This window comes from Eumetopias jubatus, unplaced genomic scaffold (genome assembly GCF_037043125.1).
Source record: "Eumetopias jubatus isolate StellerSeaLion01/CBP00866 unplaced genomic scaffold, mEumJub1_p1.0 scaffold_15, whole genome shotgun sequence".
Taxonomy (NCBI): domain Eukaryota; kingdom Metazoa; phylum Chordata; class Mammalia; order Carnivora; family Otariidae; genus Eumetopias; species Eumetopias jubatus.
This window is the reverse complement of record NW_028274821.1, coordinates 81,668,558-81,682,068: the sequence shown is the minus strand read 5'-3', so window position 1 is coordinate 81,682,068 and position 13,511 is coordinate 81,668,558. Positions and strand designations below refer to the sequence as shown.

The 13,511-nt window shown below is 42.8% G+C and overlaps 1 pseudogene; it reads right to left on the bottom strand.

Moving 5' to 3' along the window:
• Positions 1-1,115: 1,115 nt before the first annotated feature.
• LOC114212897 (cytochrome c oxidase subunit 6B1 pseudogene) lies at positions 1,116-7,480 on the bottom strand (annotated as a pseudogene).
• Positions 7,481-13,511: the final 6,031 nt, after the last annotated feature.

Below are 13,511 nucleotides of genomic sequence, written 5' to 3'. Positions count from 1 at the left end.
GAAATGAATCCAGAGGCTTCTCTGAGAGAGAATAATGGTGATAATGATGAGGATGATAATGATGCTATCAGGGAGGCATTGGTAGAATTCCTTAAGCTAGTGTTCGGTGTGCTTTGGGGAAGTGAGTCACTAGTCTGGGTCTTGGCTTAAGCAAAGAAAAGCAGAGAGAAGAGCGCAGGGAGAGCAGAGAAAAGCCGCTGGGTCCGCAGAAATGAGCTATCCACCAGGATGGGTTTGTGCAAAATGGAAGTGCTCCCTGGATTCTCAGAAATGTCAAGGAAGTGAAACTGAATAAGGATATTGGACTTCTGGTGGTCATGTGGGATGGATGTTCGGACAGTACTGGTTGATTACTAACGCGAAGGATAACTGCTAAATGCCAAACAGTGAGGAGCTGAGTATTATGATTATTGTCCTCCGCTTTACATACAAAGAAAATGAGACTCTATAATACTAGGCGACTGGCAGAAAATTCACAGCAGACCTATGCTCCATGCCTTCATTCTTTTCAGTATTTCAACAAATGTTCTCAACATGCTTAAGCCCTGGGTCAGGGCAGCTCTGGGATAGATACACACATTAGAAAATAAGAAGAAGATGAGGATTTGTAAAACAAAGTGGACAACATGATCTTATTTACGTAAAAGAAAAAACAGTGAAGCTATGTCTTCATGTATGTGCACCCACATATACAAAGGCTTAGAAACAGATCTGTAGGGACACCTGGGTGGCTCAGTCGACTGAACATCTGCCTTTGGCTTGGGTCATGATCTGGGGGTCCTGGGATCAGGTCCTGGGATCGAGTTCCGCATTGGGCTCCTTGCTCAATGGGAAGTCTGCTTCTCCCTCTGCCTGTCTCTCTCTGTCTCTGACAAATAAATAAAATCTTTGGGAAAAAAAAAAGAAATAGATCTGGTAGCAATGTTAACCACTGGGTGGAGTCAGGTAGGGAAACAGGGACTTTAGCTTTACCTGTATTGTTTGAGATACTAGTAGTAGTAATAATAATAATAATAATAATAATAATGCATTTCTTTTTTTTGATGGGTATATAGGAATTTTTATTATACTATTTTCATGTGGTTCAAAAATTACATAAGAAAAGTTTTTTGAAATTGTATAGATAATAAAGGGGAACATACAGATAAATTTTAGCACATCCAGGGGCTTGAGGCTATTTTGTATCACTCACTCTATTGTCTGGTATAGAGAAGGTTGTCAGTTTAATAACATAAAACTTAAACAAAACAGAAAAAACCAGTCACCTTGAAGCCCCTCTTACTGGTCAAGGTATTGATTCCCACCACAGCTTCTTGCCCGATCACCTGGCTCTTTTACACATACGCAGTCTTACACTTTTCCAATGAGTATTTATTATTAGTTAAGCCATGATTCAGAATCCCAGGGTGGGGATCACCATGCACCCAGGTCCCCCTTCACCTCCCTGGGAGAAGGAGGGAGGACAGAGGAGAGGTGGGTGAAGCCAGTTCAGATCTTCCCAGGAAATGTGCCTTCTGCCCGCCGGTCGTCCCAGGCTGATACCCAGGATATGGGGCAGAGGGACTTGTACACACGACGGTACCATTCGCACACGGAGACATCACCCCCTTTAGCAGTCATTGCCTTCTCACAGCGGTGGAAGTCCAGGTAGTTCTGCCAGCAGTTCCTGGTCTGGTTCTGGTTGGGGAAGTGGCTGTCAAAAGGGGCAGTCTGGTAGTTCTTGATTTTGGTCTTGATGTCTTCTGCCACGGTACTGATTCTAAACACACCACAGCAGCACCTAGCAGCTCAATGTGACCCTCAGCAGAAACGCCAGAGCCGGACCCAATAATAATACATTTCTGTATTATTTGGGTTATTAAAAATTTTTTAAATGACGGTACGAGCTGAATTGTGTCCCAGCCTCAATTTATATGTTGAAAGTCCTAACCTCGGCACCTCAGAATGTGGCTGTATTTGGAGATAAGGTGTTTAAGAGGTAATTAAGCTAAAATGAGGTCATGGGGAAGGGCTCTAATCCAACATGACTAGTGTCCTTACAGGCAGAGGAAATCTGGGACACAGAGACACACACAGGGAAGAACATGTGAAGACACAGGGAGAAGTTGGCCATCTATGAGCCAAGGAGAGAGGGCTCAGAAGAAACCAACCCCCTGACACCTTGATCTTGGACTTCCAGCCCCCAGAATTGTGAGAAAATAAATTTCTGTGGTTTAAAAGCCACCCAGTCTATGATGTTTGTTATGGCCACTGCTAATGAAAAAAAATATTCAATAACCCTTGTTCATGATGGTAAGGCAGCCTTCATTCTGGACTATAGCGTTAGGTATAGGAGCTGTGATGGGATTTTACAGTGGGGAAGAGAGATGGGCTCAACTCCAAGCAGAGCATGGGCTACTAGGAATTTGTAGCCAGGGAGTAGCGTGGGGTCAGGGGAAGGAAAATTACTAAGAGGAAACATCAGGAGGTGTGTGTGGCGGGGTACTGGCTAAATTGACCTAACAGATTTTTATTGAAGACAGGCCCGGTGTTTGGAAGTCATCTGATGGATGGTGGAGGATGAGGAACCTGATCAGACAGTGAAGGTGATCAGGTATCAAGAGTTGGGGGTTCTTGCTAAAATGACTTAGCAGGGTTCTTGTTAAAACTGGATTTTATAAGGGAATGCACAGATGGGTCCAAGAGAAGGTTCAGGAGGCTGACTAAAGTTTACTCAAGCAAAGAATTTTTGTTACAGTCCCAGCAAATGAACACAATGACCAAGGTAAGTTCCTGACTTCCAGGAGCTTCTAGCCTCGTGGGAGAAGCAACTAATAGTACAACCCTACTACGATAACCAGAAAAACTGGGGAAGGTGCTACAAATGCAGAAGTAGGGTACCACAGAACCCCAGGGTGGGAGGACACTATTGTGTCTGCAGGTTTCATTGAGGAAGTGGCTTTTAAGCTGGGCCTTGAATGATGAGTAGCAGAGAGAACTCGGGGGTGGGTTGTTGGGGGTGGGGAGTGGGAAAGATAGGGACTCTTTCTGGAGGAAACACACAAGCAAAGACCTGGCCGTGAAGGTCTGTTCTGGGTCAGGTTAAGACAGAGGAGCTACACCTGAGCACAGGCTTCCCAAGAAGACCAGGGAGATGTAGCTGGAAGCATTCTTTGGAAGGTGCCATTTGTCGGCTATTGGCTAACATGGAGGGAGTAACATCGTCATATTTGCTTTGTAGGAAGACCACCCTGACAGTCCATGAGCCAGGGGTTGAAAAGTGATGGTCCGAGCACCTTCTGTGGAGCACCTCCAATCAGGTCCACAGAAATGTTTTGTTTGGCTCTTCTAGTTTTTTTTTTTTTAATTAACTGTTCTAACAGTCAACAAATTATGAATAATTAATTTGAATAAGTCAATTAATAATTTATTAATATAATTTGAATGTGCATATTTATAATAAATATTCCATTAATTTTATATGAACAAATGAAATAAAATCTCTTATAATCATGTTAATATATTTATATGTAAATTATAGAGATTAATAAGTTGGAAGAGCTCATAAAATTTCAAATTTTTTGAAAATCTTTTAATAAGGGTTGTGGGTTGAACCGTGTTTGCACACAAGGTATGTTGAAGTCCTAACCTTTGGTTACCTGTGAATTTGACCTAATTTGGAAATAGAGTCTTTGCAGATGCAATTAAGATGAGGTCATGCTGGAGCAGGAGAGGCCCTTAATCCAATATGAACTGTGTCCTTATAAGAAGAGAATAAGGGACAGAGATACACCAGAGGGAGAATGCCATGTGGCTGATGACAGAGGCAGAGACTGGAACAATGCAGCTTCAAGCCAAGGAACAGCAAGGATTGACGGTTACCACCAGAAGCTAGAAGAGGCAAGGAAGGATTCAGCCCGCTTTCAGAGGGTGCAGAGCCCTGCCAACGTCTTGATTTCAGATTCCTGACTCCCAGAACTGTGGGAGAACACATTTCTGTTGTTTTAAACTCCCCAGTCTGTGGTAGTTTGTGACTGCAGCTGTAGGAAGCATACAAGAAGGAACCTGTGTGCCCTCCTGGCAACAATTGGCTGGCATCCCCTCCCAGGTGGCATCCCTCATTCCTCCTAAGGTGCGGACTCAGCAGCAATAGTTCAGGAGAGAGATGAGGTCTCAACTAACGCACTAGCAATGGGTGAAAAGGTTTGTTCTTAGAAATAGCCATTCTTTACTTTGTGGAAAGGGATAGAGTAATATCTATTATTATTATGTATTATAGATTATATTTTATATCATTACCATGAGTCAGGTCCTATGCTCAGGGCTTTTTTTTTTTTAAGATTTGTTCATTTGAATGAGAGCGTGCGCAAGAGAGAGCACGAGCAGGGGGGTAAGGGCAGAGGCAGAGGGAGAAGCAGACTCCCCGTTGAGCAGGGAGCCCAATGTAGGGCTCCATCCTAGGACTCTGGGATCATGACCTGAGCCAAAGGCAGACGCTTAACTGACTGAGCCACCCAGGTGCCCTGGTGAGGTCTTTTATATGTTGTACCACTTAATCCTCCCCACAACGTTATATAAAATCCCCACTCTATAGATGAGAACACTGAGGCTTGGAAAGGTTACACTGCTTAGGTGATAAGAACTAACATTAAGTCATTGCCTACGAGGTGCCAGGCACTGAGCTGAGCCCTTTATGTTGAGCTCACTGAATCCTCACAATACCCTTCGAGGTAGGTACCATTAGTAACTCCAATTATTTCCCCTCTCCTCTGTTGAGATGAGGAAAGTGAGGCACCACAGGTCAAGTAACTTGCTCCAGTTAGTCACCACTGGAGCTGGATGATGGATGCAGCATTCTGTGTTCTCCGTGTTTCTGTCTGGATCCACAGCCCTTGCTCTATAAAGGCGTGGACTTGCTGGTTATCTTTCATTCATTTGTTCGCTGATGAATGCTTTTGTTTTATGCGTATTTGAAGGGGGCAGCTGGGTGTAGCAGAGAGAGTACAGGTTCAAGTGCTCAGAGACTTGGGTTCTGGTCTGGCCTGGGCTTCAGTTTCCCCATCTGTGAAATGTGCAGATTCTCCTGGCCAATCTTGAAGGTCCCTTCTTGCACCAAGAGTCTATATTTTTGTGATTCCCCAGCCTTGGGAAAAAGTTACCAATCATTAATACAACAGCTCAGGATGCTAACTCATTTGCCAACGCCTCAGCAAATAAATGACAGAGCCAGGAGTTGAATCCAAGTACACCAAGTACCAAAAGCCTCTCCACTTCCCCCTGAGTTCGGAAAAGAGAGGAACTAAAACAGAGACGGAGGACATACTACTGCCAAACCAGATCCGTGTGAGCAACACAACTGGGACCAACGTCCAAAGTCCAGGAGTTCTGACTGGGGAGCTGGCCTGGTGTGGGCCTGTTACACCCTCTTGTGGAGCTTGTCCACAATGCTCTGGTCAGCCAGCTTTTTCATTTTGATACCAGAATAGATGGAGGAATCAGGGAAGCAGGAAGTAGTTGTCCCAAGAGATTTGAAAACCAGTGACCCCAGCTATTGTCCTAAAACAGAGACTGTTTGAAGGCATCTGTCCCTTAGTGAAGCCCAGATGACCTGTGTTCATTTACTGATGAAGCAGATTGTTTATTGTTTCTGTTTTTACGTCTTGTACATACTTGTATCAGGTATAAACAGTAATCCAACAGAAATGGTACCCTTCTTCCTTAGCTCAGGGTGACGGAGGTCAGACATTAAACCTATAAAACCCAGAATACAATGAAGGCAAGAAAGAATTCTTCCTTCACACACCCTTTTCTCTGCTCTCTCTCCAATACCTGGATGGGAAAAGAATCTTAGGCAAGATCGAAGAATGAGAGATAAGGATTTTTAAGCATAATAATCCATTAAAATTATGTCCATCTGCTCTCAAAAGTTTCACTTGTGTCACAGATACTGTGTTCTGGGGATTCTAAAATAACTAAATCCTCACCTACACTGAGGTACTACGAGGAAGGGGTTAGCACCTCTCCCCACAGTGAAGCCAGAGGCAGTGCCCAGAATTAGGCTTGAAGTCTGCAGGGACGTCCTCCAGAAGCGACCTGACACCCTGGGCACCCAAGAGGGGTGGGAATGAGGGGGGTGGGTTATGGTGGAGAGGAATTTTAGACCTATTTCTAACCTTCACAACAATCCAATAAACTAGGGGCTACCATACCTATTTTACAGATGAGGAAACTAAGGCCCAGAGAGATTAAGAAGCTTGCCTAAGTCTGAGAGCTAATAGGCTGTGGAGTTGGGAATCTAAGTCTTGGCAAAGCAATAGATTAGCAATCCAAAGTCTGGTTTCTAGTCCCAGGTCTGAACCCGCTTGCTGAGTGACTGTTGAGCAAGTCATTTAACATCTCAGATCTCCGTTTTCTCTTCTGCATAATGGAGGCTTGGCTAAAAAGGTGTCCATAGACCCTTCCTGGTTTGCCAATATAAGAGTCTGAGCAGAAAAACAGGAAGGAGGCCCTGAGGGGTTCCAATGGACAGGAGGAGAGAGGAGCTCAAGTCCAAGTGCAATCATTAGTCACTGAAGAGTGAATCACTGGTGAGTGAATGCCTTGTTAACTGTGATGTGTGCTCACTCCCAAACGGATCTCACAGCTTTCTCAGTAAGAGAACACAGGACTTATGAGACCTCAGATTCCCTTATCCAGCAGATTAAAGTTTTAAACAGAAGTACATCCATAAAAACCTTCAAAATATTAACTGCTATGTGAGGTTTTTTGTGGGGAGTGGGTGCTTAAGGAGGGGATTGACAGGGGATAGAGCCCACCTATTTGGACCCCAGAGTATGCCAGGGAGGTTCAAATAGGTGGGCTCCATCCCTCCTCTGCCCCTTCCCAAAATGTTTGGGGTGGCACAGCAGGTATGGGAAAGGGAAGGCCCAACCCAGTTTGCCCTGGGTTCTACTCTGGCCAGTCTTTCTGACCAGCAGAGCCATCAGGTGCCTGGTTCCCATTCTTCCTCTCTTCCTTCTCTCTCCCAATTATTTTTATCATTCGGCAGAAACCCTTCTGATCTTGGTTGAATGCCATGACAGCAGATAAAGGTTTTTGTTTTTGTTTTTGTTTTCCTTTCCCAGTTTACATGGAGAAACTGCTCCAGGAACTATTCATTTTGGCCCTCAGAAATAATAATGGAGGCTACCGTTTCCCATGGGCTCATTCACTACCAGGCACTCGGCAAAGAGCTTTGCATGCTTTACCTCATTTTCTCTTCACGACTACCAGAGGAATTAGACACTCCTATTTCCTCCTTTTGGAGGCAAGGAAATGAAGAATTAGAGACTTTACGGAACCTATCCAAAGACACACAGCTCCTCAGAGGCCAGGCTGGGGCTCAAATCCAATTACAGTGTTGGATAATTTCCGACCTGTCAGTGTGGGTCCTTCTTGTATTAGAAATACAATGTGTTATGGCTCCTTCCTCCACTATTTCTAATCCTCGCTCTGTGTTCATCGTGGATGGTAGAGGGGAACCCCCTTTTCTCCAGTCTGGGTTTCAACGGGGAAGGGTTTTTTCTAAGCACATTTCCTGCTTTCTCTCCCTGCTTTATCCATTCCTGGGTAGATGAGGAACTGCTCCCTTTGGCAAATTTGAGAATACCTGGTTGTGCTCAACTCAGCATTGTCCTCCTTCTTAAGGGGAGGGAGCTGCTCCTGGGGCTCTGCCCCCTGTTAGCTGTGGAGGCTGTCCTGGTCTTGCAGCCAGGTTCTGGGGTTCACTGTTAGTGGTGCCCTTCAGCTACCAGCCCTGAAAACTTCTTCTCCAACCTGGTTTATTATCACTAGTAAAGGTGATTTTTACTGGCCCCCCCTCTGCTCCTTTTTGTTTTATGTCCCAGCTTATTCAGAATGCAGGCAAAGCAAATGGGATGCCATTTACTCAGAGTCCCTCAGAGAGCCCAAAAGGGGGCATCCTGGAGGAATTACACCGGTGGGAAAATTTCATGGTCTGCTGCTGGCTCCAATCCTTACCTTGGTGACTTCAGAGTGTAACTCCAACTTCCCCAGGCCTTTGAAGTCTAATGCCTGCCCCCTCTTAAGCAAAAGGTGGTGTGGCAGAAATGGCTAGTTGTTTCTCAGTGTCTGTTCTTTTCTCCCCTTATTAATAATAATCCTGCCCAGAATAAAGACTAAATCCCCCAGCATCCCTTGCAGCTAGGTGTGTGGCCACGTGACTCATCAATGGGATGTAAGGAGAGGTGAAGAGCACAACTTCTGGGTCATACATTAAAGGGAAGGCCCTTACTAACTGCTTCTTTTCCTCCCTTCTGCTGGCTGGAATGGGACATGATGGTGGCAGCTGAAGTAAGTTATTTTGAACCATGAGACGGAACCTATGTTTTTTGGGTAACAGTGCAACAACCAAGGACGATCTGAAAAATGGCCACCTTCGAGCTGCCATATCAGTCCTTGACTACCTATCCAGACTTCCTTGTGAGAGAGCAGTAAACCTCTAACTTGTGACAGCCTCTGTCATTTTTGGGTCCCTTAGTTACAGCATCTGAACCCCATGTATCCTAACTAACACAGGTAGGAACCCAAGAAGTTGCTTCCCAATTTCAGGGAGGGGTGGAAGGATCTGGCACCTGACTGACATGTATGAGGGAATCAGTGAAGGAGGGAAGGATAGAAGGATCAAGCATTCGTTGAATGCTTAGGGTATTCCTGACACTTTCAGCCATACTTTCTCAGTTGATCTGAACAACAATTCCATTGGGATGCATTTATTATTCCATTATGTAGTTGAAGCTCAGAGAAGTTAAGTAATTTGACTAAGATCACATAGCTGATAAAATGTTTGCTAGAAATAGGAGCTAAAGTCACTGTGGTCCTCAAAACCATCTTCTTTCATCTACGGCATACCCCTCACTAACTCACCAAATGTAGTACAACACAATGAAATCTTGCCCCTGTTGGAAGACAACCCTCCATGGGTCTCTTCTGTTTCTGCATATCTTGTGAGCAGAGGCACCGACTGTCGTTTAACCCAGACTATTTTTTCAGGGATGTTTGTTTAGCAAACAGCCTTCGAAGATAGAGATAGTTTCCCTCCAGAGCAAAGGGCAGAAATGCGTACTCTCCACTATGAAAGATTTGGTTTCCTTAAGCTCAGAGTTCCTTTACTGTAACACATTGTGTGTTCAGACAGCCAAGAACGGATGCAAAAGTGTTAACGTTCATGCTGCATGCTGTGTTGTGGAGAATATAGTCCTTTGTCTCTGACCCAGAAGTTTCATGTCTTCTGCTTCTGTCCATGAAACTGCATTAGGTTAAATTTTCAGCTTGCAACTAGGGTAAAATCCCAGTTCTTGACAGCACCTGCCAAATTTGTGTCATGGTGACAGTCACCATCAGTTTGATACACTTGTGTCACATCACGCATGCTTTTAACTTACATTATTTCAACTAAATGTAAAGGTCAACAGAGCAATAAAGAAAATTTAAATACTACTCTGTATGTGATAAAAGAGCTGAATCTGTTATTTTATTAGTAGATCTCAGTTTTCGTGTAGATCTCACGGCGTGCTCATTTGGCCATAGTGAGTGTGATTCTAAAGTTCAAAGATGCACATTTTTTTCATGTAACATGGCCTCTAAATCCAAACCACCCACTTCTTCAGGTGGTCAGCCAAAGAGATGGCTATCAGATCTGACACTAGAGGAAAAATAAGAGATGATAAATCAGTCTCTAGTGCGGAGCTTTCCTGAAAAATTTTAAGTACACTTTTCACCTTATATAATTTTATTGTTGTTGCTGTTGTTGTTAACTTTAGAAATTATGCCCTAATAAGCTATGATGCCAAAGGATTATGTTTTGGGGGGATTGGTATAGGTGGAGGGGTATGTCGGAGGGGGGACTATTTAAACGGTCACAATATTTCTTTTACAATTGAGTAGAATGCATACGTATCATTTATACGTATACATTTATGCATCATTCTTCTTTTGTATCATGAATTTGCATCTAATCTCTTCTCCTATCCAGAGACTAAAGAGTCTTATGCACTTGATTTTTACTTCTCTGTTAATCTGCTAAATTTTGAAGTTCATCAATTGCTCTTTTTTTCTTTTTGGTTGATGTAGTAGTTTTTTTTTTATTGTTTGTTTTTACTTAATTGAATTATGTATCACTGGAGAGTAACCAACTAAACTTAAAAATACATTAGGCATTTCAATTAGGTAGCACGTGTACACGGTAATAAAATTCAGAGTATAAATTGTATTGGTTTTGCTGTATCTTCAATATTATCCAGGAATTGGAATACCAATATTTTAATATCTGGTTCTGGGATGGTGGCAACTCCAAAACCACTAGACAAAAAGGGGGTAAGCGTAGAGAGAGAGACAGAGAGAAAGGGAAAAAAAAATCTATAATTCGAGATGCGACTATGAATGAAAAATCCAAAATAAATGAACAAAATTAACCAATGAAATGAAGCCTTTAAGGCGATTATTATTAAATAAGGAGATTATTATTAAACACAACAGATAGATCTGAAAGTAACTTCAAATGTTTAGCCTTTGGAAAAAGATAAAGAATAAGAAAACACCTATTTTTACAAAAGAAATTATAAATATATAAACGGGTAAAAATGTAACAAGAATGAGTAGATATGACAAAGCAGTAGTACCTGGAGTGATCCCATTCATCTCCCTAGGAAGGGGTGACACCTCATCAGTTTGCTTTATCTTCCAGCTGACTGCCAGCTTGTGTCATCTATGCCATATCACGATGATGAACATCTCTTTGCTGCACTCCAGTCTAGGACTGAGAGAGCAAGGTATGTATGGGTTGGTGAGGCAGTTTCAGTCCCTCCCCATCTAAAGCCCTCCACCATGCCATCCAAAGCCCCCTGCCATGTGGTCTCTCTCTTGTGTTTTCCTTTGCCAAGGATACAATGGGGCAGAGCTGATCAGTTAGTCCAATGCCCAAACAGATATCTGGGGGGTTGCCAGTCTCCTCTTTCTCTAGGCACTCCCAGGCTTCACTAGTGATTCTCCTGGAGCCTTCCTCCCTTGCCTCTAGGAAGTGATACAATCCCCCATGGAGGGAAAAGAAGGGATGAGTCTCTTTCTAGGACATTGTTCTTTCCTAAAGCCTGACTTCCCTCTCAACTCTTTATTCTTTCCACTGATTAGTGGTGATGGTTTGTCTGTGGAGGGAGGGCGTGGGAATGGAGAATGCGTGGGGAGTAGTAGAGTGGAGGCAGGGGTTGGTGGAAGGGCTGGTTTCTCGAACAATGGCTCCTCAAATGTTCTCCTGGAAGATAGCTAGTTCCAGTCACTGGTAGTGGGTTCCTTATGAACTTTTTGGTTTTCAGAGTTGGGCCTCAGCAGCAGTTTCAGGACAGTAGGAAAAATCCCTCTCAATGTCCATTTACACAAATACATATATTTCCCCCCCCACCTCCTTACATAGTTTAACAGATGTTGGCATACTATTTACTTTTCTCCTTGTTTTCACTTGAAGTATTTCCTAGAGATTGTTCCATATCAGGACACACTCATGTGCCTCAATCTTTAATTGCTGCACACATTCCACAGTATGGGTGTATTAAAATGTATTACAACAGTTCTCTAGTGATAGTTTGTCTCTAGTCTTTTACAAACGGTGCTGCACTCAATATTTTGTTTATACGTCTCTTTTCATATAAGCAGCCTTAAAAAAAAAGTTAACTAGAAACCCTGATAGGCATCCAATGAACAGTTCTAATTATGCTGCAATTGGTCACAATCCCTCCTTTGAAAATTCTGTGACTTATTACAAGAAATGACAATTTCTATAGTCTTCAACTGTATTGCTTGGCATGTAATAGGCACATTGCATTCACGTTTCTCTTCAGTGCTGCATCCAAGGTAATGTCTTCCACAGAGACTTAAGTAACAACCAGGGATCTACAACTAAGCTGCTACAAGTGGAAATAAGGGATGAAGTCTAGAATGGTGCTTAGGAATGGGTGTTCTGAAGTCACATGTGCCTGAATTCAAGTCCCAGCACTGCCAATTTTTATGTCTTTTATAAAGTCTTTGCCCTATATGACACTCAGTTTTCTCATTCATAAAATGGGCAAATATAGCACTGACTTCGTGGGGGTGTTGTAGGTATTAAATAAGAAAGTATACATGATTCTTAGGTCAGTTCCTGTTTCAGAGTAGGTGTTCAATAAGCATTAGCTAGGTTTCAATTCAGGTGACAATTGGACATACAGAAACTTTCTAGCCAGACCTAAGTTCACAGCTGGACAAGTAATGGCAATTGTTTCACAGCTTTCTTCTTTACTTGGCACCAGCAAATTTCTTGATTTCAGAGATGTTAAATTATGACCACAAACTATACTTATCGGAATTAAAGAATGTAGGAATAGAAGCATAGACCTATAGGCCTAGAAGGGATTTCAACATAACCTTATATTGGATTATCATGTAATAGCCATTCCCATGTATTAAAAACTTATATGTCAAGCATTTTGTATATATTATCTCATTTAATTTTCACAGGACCCATGTGAGATAGGTATCATTATCCTTATTTTGCAGAAATGACTGTGGATCTGAGGAATCAAGTGACATGCCCAATGGTGAATCATTAGTAAGTTGAAGATCAGGGATTCACACCCAGATCTTTCTGAAAATAAGAGATTTGTAAACTGCCATACACTTTTCGAGGAAATCTCACTTACCTAAGGCAAAGCTAGCTTATGAAGGCTCTTCAATGCCAAGAGAGAAAGAGCCTGAACTTCATTTTGGTGGCCTGAAGGAGGGCAGTCTTATCCATTAGGCGCAAGCACAGTGCCTGGAGCCCACAATACTTTTAGGGACCCACAAAAATGTTTTAAGTGCTTTTAAAGTCGGAAAAGAAAGACGAACTTTTAGGTTGAAGAAAATGTTTTGCTGTATAACATTAATATATTCATCTGTATACCAATTTAGTTGTAAAATATGAACTATATAAATATATTTATGTGTGTGTGTGCACGTGTGTGTATATCTCCACAAACACAAGGCCAAAGTGTCGAGGTTCCACGAAAGTCCAAGCGGCCTTGCGCTGAGGTGCGCTAAACTTTCTGGGAAGATGATAATAGCAGACCAAGTTGGAAGAGCGGAGGGGTGGTGGGAGGTGGTTAAATTGTGAAAAATCTGGTCACAATTTTTCTCCTCCCATCAAGGAGAGGTTATAAAGGACAGAGCTGAAACATTGAAAGTGCCACGTTCTAGCTGCATGATCTAGGACCAGTGACTTGATCAACATGAGCCTCAGTTTCGCCATTGGTAAAATGGGGATAAGTACCTCCTGGGGTTGTTAGACAGGGACCTCGTGTGCCTTGTTCACTGCTATGTACGAATCGCTCAATATATACTTGTTGAGTGAACGCAGTAAACGTGTTGCTTAGCATTGTGGCCAGTGTAGCACAAGCGTACAGTAAGTAGTACTTGCATTAAAAATAGTAAAAAGGCGAAAGATTTATACAATCTGAAGAGAAACC